Here is an 11,180-nt window from a genome sequence, read left to right as displayed (position 1 = left end):
ATTTTATTAAAACTTACTTGATAAAATAATTTAACACTGAAAGGAAATGCAGACCCAGTTTGGTGCAAAAGTCTCATAGAAGACAGTACATTTCTCAAGTCCTATAATTACATTATTCAATGTTTCACCTAAGATCAGACTGTCACTCGCTCTCTCTGTACAGGAGTGCTGAAGATACAAAAGATGACCTAATGTGTTAAGTCAGCATCCTTTCAGGTCGGTACACTGTATTCAGACTCAAGGGCGGAGGGGACCCTGAAACATGCTCAAACAAAGGTCATTCACATTCCCTCCTTTATGCAAGGAGATTGAGTTAAATTGTTTTAGTACAGCCTGGTACCCACCGCCCAACTCCTCAGGGCATGGACCAAAAAAACATGGACAAAGTTCAAACTGTGTGCATCCCTGGCTCTAACTTTAGTTGCTAAATCCCATTCTGCAAATCCCACTGCAAACCTATTCATAAAGCAGAATACACTGCATGACTTAGGAAAGCTCATGATGTTATAATCAGTGAGAGGTCAACAGAGAACAAAACACAACTGGACAAACACAAACCTTTAACTTTGACAAATTAGACACAAAACAGACACATACAGTAGTGACAATCCCATTCTGTACAAGCTCCTAATATAATCATATTTTTTAAATCCAATTGGAAAATACTCTTTAAGTCACAACATCTGACTTTTTGGTCATGCAATCATAATGACCAAACACAAACATGTAGCCTTATATGAAAAAAAGCTATTTGGTATGGAGTGATCCCTCCACATTGTATTACAAATGTATGTACACAGAATTTTAACAGTCAGTGACAGTCAGGATTACATTTAGAATCTGAATGCATGAAAATAGGTTTTTGGCTTCTTTTTTTTCACTCTCGACCCAGGGAGATTACATCTGTGCTTTCTAAAAGTAACAGCTTGGTGAGCACGTTTCAGGAACACAGAGCTCAGGAAGTGGAAATTCAACGGTAGAATTAAGCAAAAAGTGCATGCATTTGATTATTTTGGATTCATAAATGATGTTCGGACAATAAACAATATTAACTTTGTCTAAATGCATGTAGATCATAAGCATCCTCTAAACTGTATCTCCAGCTCTGTGGTAATGCAAATATTGCTTTCACTTCTGTTCAGAGAAAAGTGGTTGCAGTATTGTACAATAATCCCTCTACATCACCAGAGCTACTGTGGAGCAGTGCGAGTCAAAAAGGAAAAAAAAATTGTCCGATAATCCATTAATGTACCCAGCTTAATCTGTGACAGTTCTAAAGTGCAAACCTAAATGCTTTTGCCTCGTTATTTTTTATGTGGAGGATCTGGAGAGTAAAATTATAGTGTCAACAATGTTAACACGTTAAAGAATAATACAGATGAGGTTTATAGTAAATATGGGGGTATTCTGAATGAGAAATGGGAAAGGAAAATAAAAATGACAATAGGATTCCATAATAGTAGCTAGGACCTTCTAAGGCAGTGGCTTTTTCTAAATATAATGCTGTTACAGAACACCCATTAAAGCCCTTAAGAGTATAATCCTGCGTTACCTACAAACTCATACCAGGTCGAATTTTCAGGGATTCCAGGAAAAATGTCACGTAGGCAGTTTCCAGTTAAAAAAGAAAACCCATTCCCAATGAAGGGTGCCTGAGATGGAGGTGTTGTTTGTTACTTTTAAAACAGAATATCACAAAGATTAAAGAAAATATACATTTGTGTAAATCGCTTTTAATCTTTTCTAATGCTTATGACAGCTGTCATTAATATGCGCTTAGCATCTAAGGGCAGCCAGTTCAGCTGGACAGTGGCATAATATAGAAAAATAGGAAAATAGAGACTGCTATTGAGTAACGGTTTGATATAAGAGTACTGGATGATATGTGAAATATGATCCGAGAAGAAAGCACACACATTACTGTCTGTTGTGATGCATGCAATCAATACAATGTCACACTTGTTAGATAAATTGTCAATTATTCTATTTTATTCCTAGTGAATTAGTTAATTGAAGTGTTTCATTTATAGTAATTCATCACAATAAATGTAATCATCTTAAGTTATAGTAGATCGCAGTGGAAAAGGAGAAGTTAACTCTAGAACATGGTTGTGTCCTACTTTTATATCTTTAATTTAATTATCTCTCGAGTGCATTTGTGTCGCTTTGTTATGATATATAACTTTTTTTCCTCCCTTTCCCACTCATAATTTAACAGTCTGCTTGTTTATCCTCTTTTATTCAAGTGCTAAATAATGTATTAGTTATAGTTTGCGCCGATTTCAAACGGTCAAACGGCAACTCTTTCTGAGATTAAAAACTGGTTTATGTTATGGCTGGCTGAGACAATTTCGAAGGAACAACATTTTGGAAGATACCAAAAAACGTATTTCAACAGACTTGGACATCATTTTCCTGCTGTCATACACACTATGTACATATCGCCATCTACAAAATGTACATGTGGTCTAAGCCAAATGTTGCATCTTGTAGCATAAAGGCTGCACTTTTAAAGGAACATGAATACAATTAAAATGTTCTCAAAATGTTCTGTCTAGGCTTGTTTTTTGGTTCATTGTCTAAATGTTTGTTGTACGTGCTGTAAAGACCCAAAAACTGTATTTATGTTTTCTTTATTGTGTTTCAGTAAAATGTTGGTGACAGACAATGAAATGGTTCTTTACCACCACAGTCTGGTAGGCCATGTGGTGGAATGGATAGATTTATATGACAAACGTGGATGTTAATGCCTCAACTGGTGGAGCTCAATTCTGTTGCCTCAGAAATTCTCTGGAGCTAGAATGAAGTAAATAAATGAAAGTGAAAGTTGGTATGTTAGACCTAAAACCTAATGTTCCCTTTTTACACTGCGATGCAGGACTGGCATTTTAAACATTTCTGATTTGGAGAGCCAAGGCAAAAAGAAAAGTGATACTCTTGTCAAACCCAACATACAATTGAGACAAAGAGCAAGCAAAAGAAAGAAAGAGAAAGAGAGAGAGAGAGAAAATGTTAAAAAAATATATGTCATTGTTTAAAATGAATTCTTTCAGAGTTAATACTTCACGAAATACGCAACCATACTGAACATCACATCATTGTCTACATATGTAAATGTGCATGGGGAGTGTGTTCCTCATCATCTTCACTTCCTGGATTTTAGCCACGGTTGTGAGCTGCGGTAAACAATAACCCATTATGGGTCCCAAACGGCAACCAAGGCTTGCCCTTGTTTTAACTTTGCTGCTTGTGGGGAAGAATTATGTGTGCAGGGGTGCAGAGTACGGCACAGTCAGCACACCACCGCTTGCCACCACTACTGCCCCTCCGTCTAGACGTTAGAGCACGTCCATATGGAGATGGTTAAAAAGCTCATTAGCCGGCCTACTTGAAATACAGTTGCAGTGACGCTTGTCCATAAAAACACAAAGTGGAGCGGTTTCTGCAGCGGTATTACCAGGTTGAGGCATCAAGCCCCCAGGACTGACAACAATTTGGCACAGGCCTCCAATTCACCAAATGATGGCTGAAACGACATGCTTTCCAAGAAAAGAAATCATTTCTTGGAGGATTTTTGGAGCTTTTTGCTTGAGGTACTTTAATCCCTCTGGGTGAGGAAGAGTGGAAACATGTCTGGTAAGGTGAATGGGATGTGGCACATAGGAAGAAAAATGGCTAGGTCCTATAAAAAACATTTAAGGTGACCAAAGGATTGCTGTAGAGCAAGAAAAGATTTGTGGAAGAAAGTGCAAAAACCAAACACATGCCACAGCCATTGCCAGTTTGTCACTAATGAATTTTCAGCATTACATTCACATTCAACTCATTGAACCCAAACCCTCCCTCATTTACTTGCAAGACGTTGCTCACATAAAATAAACGGTATATTACGTAGGCTTTCACGTTGTAAACTACAACCATAAAAATGATTACTCACGGCATATCTAAGCCCTTTTTATATTAAGCGAGTTGTAGATTAAAGCTTCGTGTGTCCTTTCAACACCTTCTCGACAGTATATGTCCACACGGGCTTGATTTAGCTAAATTGGGGAACCTGATACCATGGGAAAATTGTACTTATGGCGCAGGAGGGAAAGTCATTTTTTTCCATCTAATATACATGAAAAACTGCGGTCACTTTAGGAATAAACCTCGTTTTTCTTACATTGAGCAAAGCATGACAAAACCTTAACGCAATTTGAACCAATGGGTTTAAATCAAAACAAAGTAAGTAATTGTAACTTTAAAACTGCTGGGTGATGGATCAGGTTCACGGTCCCCATTTAAACTAATTGTTTTGGTTTTACCTTTGAAAAAGCTTTGATAAACCCTTTGGATGCTAACCTCCCAACACCAAATGGCAGACAGACAATGAAGGCAACCATCTTTTAAACCTAGTAGAGCATTTAGCAAGAAAGGGGGCAGATATTGCCCTCAGGAGTGTGTAAAGACTTAAAAAGGAAAATAAATATTGAACTGACAATCTTCAAGTTAACACGATCAAACTCCTAACGCTGTCCTGTGGCTGATGGATGAGATAACAAGCTTGCCATATCAACTTTGGGTGATAATATGTAAACGTTGACTTTACAGATTATTGCACTGTCCCAACATAGTCAAAAGACATCAAGTAATGTAGTTTTAACCAAATGTCACACCCCTTAAATCAAAGAAGCAGCGTGCTTTTGAAATACATGTAATCTTAAAAATGTTGCTCTTCAAACACAAAAACAATTGCTTAAAGAAACATCTGAGATTTCATTACCAAATATCAGAATTCTTACATAAATCAGAGAACATATTCCAACTTACACTAGCTCACAGACTGCATGAGGCTGAGAGGCTGTTAAGGGATGAATTACATTTGACAGCAGTGACCACAGAGCAGGAGTAACATTGTTAAGCACTAAGGAGAGAAAACCTCAAACATTACTTATAGATAACATCGGTTCAGCAGTGTAACTGGTTCAAAAGTAGAGGTAACGCTGCTGCTGAGTTTGCCTCAGCACAATGTGTTTTATCCTAACAAAACCTGAGCAGAAAGAAAGTCAGGAGGTCTCCACATAGCACATATTTTAAATATAGTAAAAAACTAAAATGCATCATGACAGAGACCCCCGGATGTCTCTGTGTTTTGCTCTAGCTGCACCCATGGACGATATCAGTCTGTAATGTAAAGCTAAATATGAATATGTAGAAAGCTGTAGATGCCAGAATACTAAATAACGAGCTATCAAAAGCTAAACTAGCCCTACGCAAGTACCTGTCAACAATGTCAACATTTTCTCAAGTATCCTTTGTGAGCATTTCTCAAAGCTTCGCATAAAACTGTTCCTTTATTAATACGAACCAAGCCTTATTGCCCAACATCTTTCAGGTTGTGTGTTTCATTGGCACGGCATGTTTACACTCATTTAAACAATAAAAGAAAAAAACGATGTTCCAAATGCTCATAAAGCATCAGATTCATAGAGCGGTGCCAGTGTTAAGGCTCTGTATTGTCAATGTGTATGAGTGTGTAAACTGTGTGCGTTTATCTGTAGGAATCTGTACATGGATTGCACATGGTTGTAGCCTGCATAGTGAGTGTGCACGGAAATGTACTTTACGGTTGTTAGCGGGAATGCCCTAATCAGACTGAAAGGAGGACATTCTCTGTGTGTCTCACGGCACTCAGACAAGTGTAGACCTCAGAGCTATAACTAAAGGAGAAATGGCAGGAATTTTTATAATGTGGCTGGTAAACAATGTGAACAAAATGCAGTAGACTTTGCAAAGAGCATATATACCTAATGCTCGTAAATAATCCAAGTGCTTTGTGGAGTGCGTAAACAACGTTGTGGTTTTTGTAGCCACCGGTGTTGCGTAAGATGTAATGTAGCTATATTTTACTCGGTCCGGGAAAAGGAAACATAATGCGTTTAGTGTGATGGTTAAGTCAGTAAGCGGAAAAACACATGCTGCAGCATAAGTAAACAATGCATTATGCTACATTGAGATGAGCAAACAATGGGCACGTGCTGATTTGCAGTTAACAATGAAATGCCGCACCTTAATGTGTCTGGGGCAAACAATGCAAAAGCCGATTATGCAAATTGGGGTTATCGAGGGCAATGCAATGTAACAATGGCACCAAGTTGATTGAGCCGGGCTGTGTGTGTGTACGCTACCCACCCCCTTGGGTTTGTTTTTTTCCTCACAGATGCCCTTCCCAAAAACCCCCCTATCCTATGGTCTCTGTTCCAGGGCCTCATTATAAGGGCTGCTGTCAATCGGAAGGTCAAGGGTCACGGCAGAGGATCAGCTTGATCAATACCCCCCGGCCTGATCAATCAACTTGTCTTTTCGTTTTCCACCAATTAGATATCAGCTTCCATCAAAACAAAGGAGTGAAAGGGAAAAGAATGCCAGAAAGAATTAGGAGGAGTTAGAAAAGGGAGAATGTAAACAAGCCTGCCTCGCTGAACAGATCCCAGAAGCTTCTTTTTTTCCCTCAGTTTAGAATGACATTGTCAAGGACTAGGACATTGATGAGCATCGTGCGTCATCGTGATGCACCTGTAATGCCCTTGGGTCCCTCTGTGTTTGCTCCAGATCTGAGACACCTTGTAGGAGATTTAGATATGTGGCTGCATAGTGATCAGTTCCTTATGGCAACAACACACACACATAATGCCCCGAGTGTCTGGATCTTCTTCAGTGCGGGCAATCATTTAGGGAAAGATTAATATTTATAGAAGTTCACATTCAACTCGGGTCATTCCAATTAGAAAAAAAACCCTGCTCTTGAAAAAATAACTCAAATAATTAAGCTTTACGATCACAAAAGAGTACTTTCTTTTAATTATAAATCACCTCATTGCATATTTCCAAATTACAAGACACAGTCAGCCTCTCCCCATTTCCTTTTAGCAGTTGCAGAGTTAAGAAAATTGGAAGGATCCATTAGCTTTGATTATCAAACAGGCTTAATAAATGGGTCATTTTTCAGTATCCTCTCAAATTAAAATTGCCCAGTGTGTATTTTCAATTGACTGTCTGCTTCTGTGCCAAGGAATTATTCTCCCTAAGGAATTATTCTAGCCATCACGTAGTTACAAATCATGGAAATGAGATGATGGAATATAGAATAGAAAGGCACTCGATGCTTAATCATTAAAAATGTACTTTCTTTACCTCAGTTCCAGAGCGACACCTCACATGACATCGGTTGGCGGAGAGCCAAGCGTAAAGAGTGAGCTGGCCTGAGCTGTTCTGTGATAAAAGATAAGTCTTTTAAAACTAAAGGCAATATTATAACAACACAGTCATGAGACGCAACTATAAAACAGATTTAAAAAGGTTTGTAATTATTTGACTGCTCTACACTCATTCTTTAGGGATGACTCTCGGACTGCCACATAAAGGGAGTCACTCACAAAACTAATCACTTCTGTATAACGATGAGATCACATATAGCAACATAGCTCCCTTTTACCTCACACAAAAAAACAACAGAAAACTGATAAACCAACCCTGTCCTTCCCAGGTATAAACATAAATCTGAGTTTTTCTAGATAATACTTTCAATCTGTTCTATTTCCATTCCTGTTTTAAAAACACAATGTCTGCATTTTTTAAGGATTTGAAAAAAATGTAAAGATTTTGATTGATTGATTGATACATTTATTTCGAAGAAATAAAATAAATAATTACAAAACAAATGTTGCAGTGCATAGTCATGTAAGAGAAATCAAAACAAAAAATTACATTTACAACAACAACAACAACAGCATTAGCAACATCAACAGAAGTATAATTTATTTAATCTCACCCCCTTGTCCCTAAATCATTTATTTATAATCTATAATCTGCAATAATTATCATTTGTATGCATTATTATTGATTTGATTAGTATTATTAATCAGTTTTACCTGTTGATTGACATATATAAATATACACATATACATACATACATACATACACTGATATACATATGTGCACACATACATATACACACCTACATACTCACACACATACACATACACATAGTCAAACACCTTCCCCATCCATGTACCTCGAGAAAATCATTTCTCTGTATTTCCTCTTGAACTGTTTCATTTCATTTCAAACTTTTATTTAATCAGATTGGTCCCATTGTAGATCTCTTTTTCAAGGGAGACCTGCAAAAACCTGCTGGTTAAAAAGATGTGGTTGAAAGATCAACATATTTCCAACAAACAAATGATCAGATATAATGAATATTGCAAGTTTAAGGCATTTAGGAACAATAAGGATAAAATACAATTGTGCTATATCTCGGGGGCTGGGTTACTAAATTACTATATTAAATGTATCTAATTTCTAAAATGCTACTTCTTCTATTGTACAAAGCATGGACCCAATGTGGGGAGTGATTTACAAAAGGAAAGTAATACAAAAAACATTGCAGAATCAGAGCACAGAGTTAAAAAAAAGACCCAAAGGGATGTTGATACATTATTTAAAAAATACATTTTGAACTTCAAATGCTCTTCTGCTTTATCATATAACAATTACATGCAGTGGGAGACATATTGTTAAAACAGTTAGGAGCGAGAGGAAATGGAAGAATAAACAGTTCATGAACTGGATTTAAATTCCCTATGTTACTAAGTACATGGTATGTTTTAGCTTAGTGAGCTGTCAACACAGCCTTAGGGACTGTGTCTAACAACTCATTTAGAAGGAAAGAAGTTTGAAAAGTGCAGCAGAGAGTGACCTAAGTGAGCAGCTGAATGCTGTGCAGACACTGCAGAGGAAAAAACAAACGGCAACAGATTGTATAATGAGCCAACACAGAGTTGATTACTTTTAAACTTCTGACATTTTGTTATAATTTCCCAGCCAAATAACACCATTTTATTGGTATGTGTAATGTTACTTGTCAAGCATTTGGTTCCCTCTGTGCAAATTAATTGTAGAATAGAGAAATTATGTAGATGAAAAAAAGTACTTAACAAAAGGCAGAGTAATGTCGGGAACACAACCACTGATGTGCCCTGGCAAGAACAATGCTTGTAAAGTCCAGCGTCAGCAATCCTCAATATGGCACTTTATCAAAACTGCAATAAAGCCTTTCCACAAAACAAATAGGCCTGATTCAATATAACCAAGTATATACGGGCTTAATTTTAAGGGTCTACAATTCAGGCTAGACCTTGTCCTCCTCTTGTCATTGTCTTCAGCTGTCTGAAATTGGATGGTGAGGCTGGATGTGCTCCCCAGATCATGACAATGATTAATAAATAATAACGGTGAGATCAGGGGGACATCACTGAAGGGCTATTTATATCCGCAAAGCAAATCTAACCTTGACCTCCTTTTTCACAGTGACCACACTCGCCCTCCTTAAGCCAAGAGTCAAACATCATACTTTCACACTTCAGCGTCATCTCATAACTCAGACATGAAATATTCAAATGCTGCTCTGCCTACTGTAATAGGCAGTGAAATTCCTCATCGTGGGCTCCACAGACTGTGTGCTCTTTGTTTCAGGGAGGAAGTGGCCAGCACCTGTGAGCTGCTATATGTGAGGAATGCAATAACACATGGACACTTATCATGAGTGTTTCCATCATATTGTATCAAGATTTCTCATTTCGCCCAGACACTCTGGGGAGGAGCATGCCACAAACGTAATCTTTTGGGCCTGTGTGGGAAAATACTTCAATCTCAGTCGGGTTATGATGTGCGTGCATATGGGTGTCTGCACAGGTGTGCGGGGGGAGCAGAGCAGAGCAGGCGAACAGACAGGCGCACCGGGTGCCTGTGAGGTCAGGGGCTAGGTGGAGTGTTAGCAGGAACGACACCTGACAGCAATTGGGTGGATGCGCCCTGGCAGTTCTGTACATTCATGTCACTACTGATAAAAGTCAGCACCCGCTGAGCAGGAAAAACTACAGTGCCGGTGCCACCGGGTCCTCCATACAGGACAAGGAGAGGAGGATGAGAACACTTCCTTCCGCCTGTCCTTCCCTGTCCCTCCAATGCTCATTGAGCAGACAAGTCAGGACAGCTGTGATGGCCATTGGTTGGGCAGGGGCGAAGGTGCCAACTTTGTCAATGCCAGAGGTGGGAGCAAAGCTACATTGCACACTCCGATTTGGGCGAAAACGAAACCTGGAAGGCTCTCTTTTGGTTGTGTAACAGCCAAGGGCAAAGGGAGCTGGATGGCTACATGTGTCTTACTGGGTAGAGCAGAATAAACCAATGTGTGGCTCAAGATGTCATTAAATGTGAAATAGATGACAAATGTAAGTACCGAAACTTTAAACTGTGAGTAGATACAGTGCTGCTTTGTAGCTCTTTGATCAACTTGACTGTCAGGGCCGGGATTTTCTCAGATATTCAAACTGTCAAAAAACATGTCCTCCAGAATCAAAGCAACATCATGGATGGTCTTCTAGCTTTCAGAGTCTGAACACATCTTGGCCTTCCATGTTCTGAAGGAACATTCTAACCTGGGTTACATGGAGCTCTAGCCTCCATCAGTGTTTCCAGTTGTCAAGAACTACAACTGGAAAACAACCTCCAAAATGACCTTATGTATCCTTTTTGTTCTCAAATCCACTACTTGAGGCCATGGTCTGTTATGTGGCTATATTGAATTGCATGACCAGTGATGTTTTCATTGTGTCCACTCCATCGCTAATAAAAAGCCAGATGGTGCCATCTAGTGTTCACATATTATTACACAGAGGGAACCCCCTTTATATTTAGCTGCTGCAGCATTTATCACACTGCCAATGCATGGAGTCAGAAAAAAACATCATTTTACAACATGAACAATGGCGTCCAACAAAAAGAACTCACATGTTCTGCTTATATTGCTTGAGTTAAATCCCACACACTCCTCCTTACATTCCCTTAATAAGAGCTGATCTACATCTTTTACATAACCCCGAAGAAAGGGTAGCAATTGTCCAAATGGGCGGGTTGTTTTCCCCCACATTTTGCTTTCCTAAATGACTGAAAATGAGGGCCGTAAGCAAAAACAAACTCAGCATTTCACTGTAGTAATAGCTTCTGGAAAAACGTCACCTTCAGCAGTGAGGTGTGGAGGAAGGGAGGAGGCCGTATTTTGTGTGTGTGTGTGTGTGTGTGTGTGTGTGTGTGTGTGTGTGTGTGTGTGGGGGTGTGTGTGTGTGTGTGTGTGTGTG

Source organism: Notothenia coriiceps, unplaced genomic scaffold, assembly GCF_000735185.1.
Source record: "Notothenia coriiceps isolate Sejong01 unplaced genomic scaffold, NC01 NC01_scaffold00000490, whole genome shotgun sequence".
Lineage (NCBI taxonomy): Eukaryota > Metazoa > Chordata > Actinopteri > Perciformes > Nototheniidae > Notothenia > Notothenia coriiceps.
Note: the sequence above shows the minus strand (reverse complement) of the source record.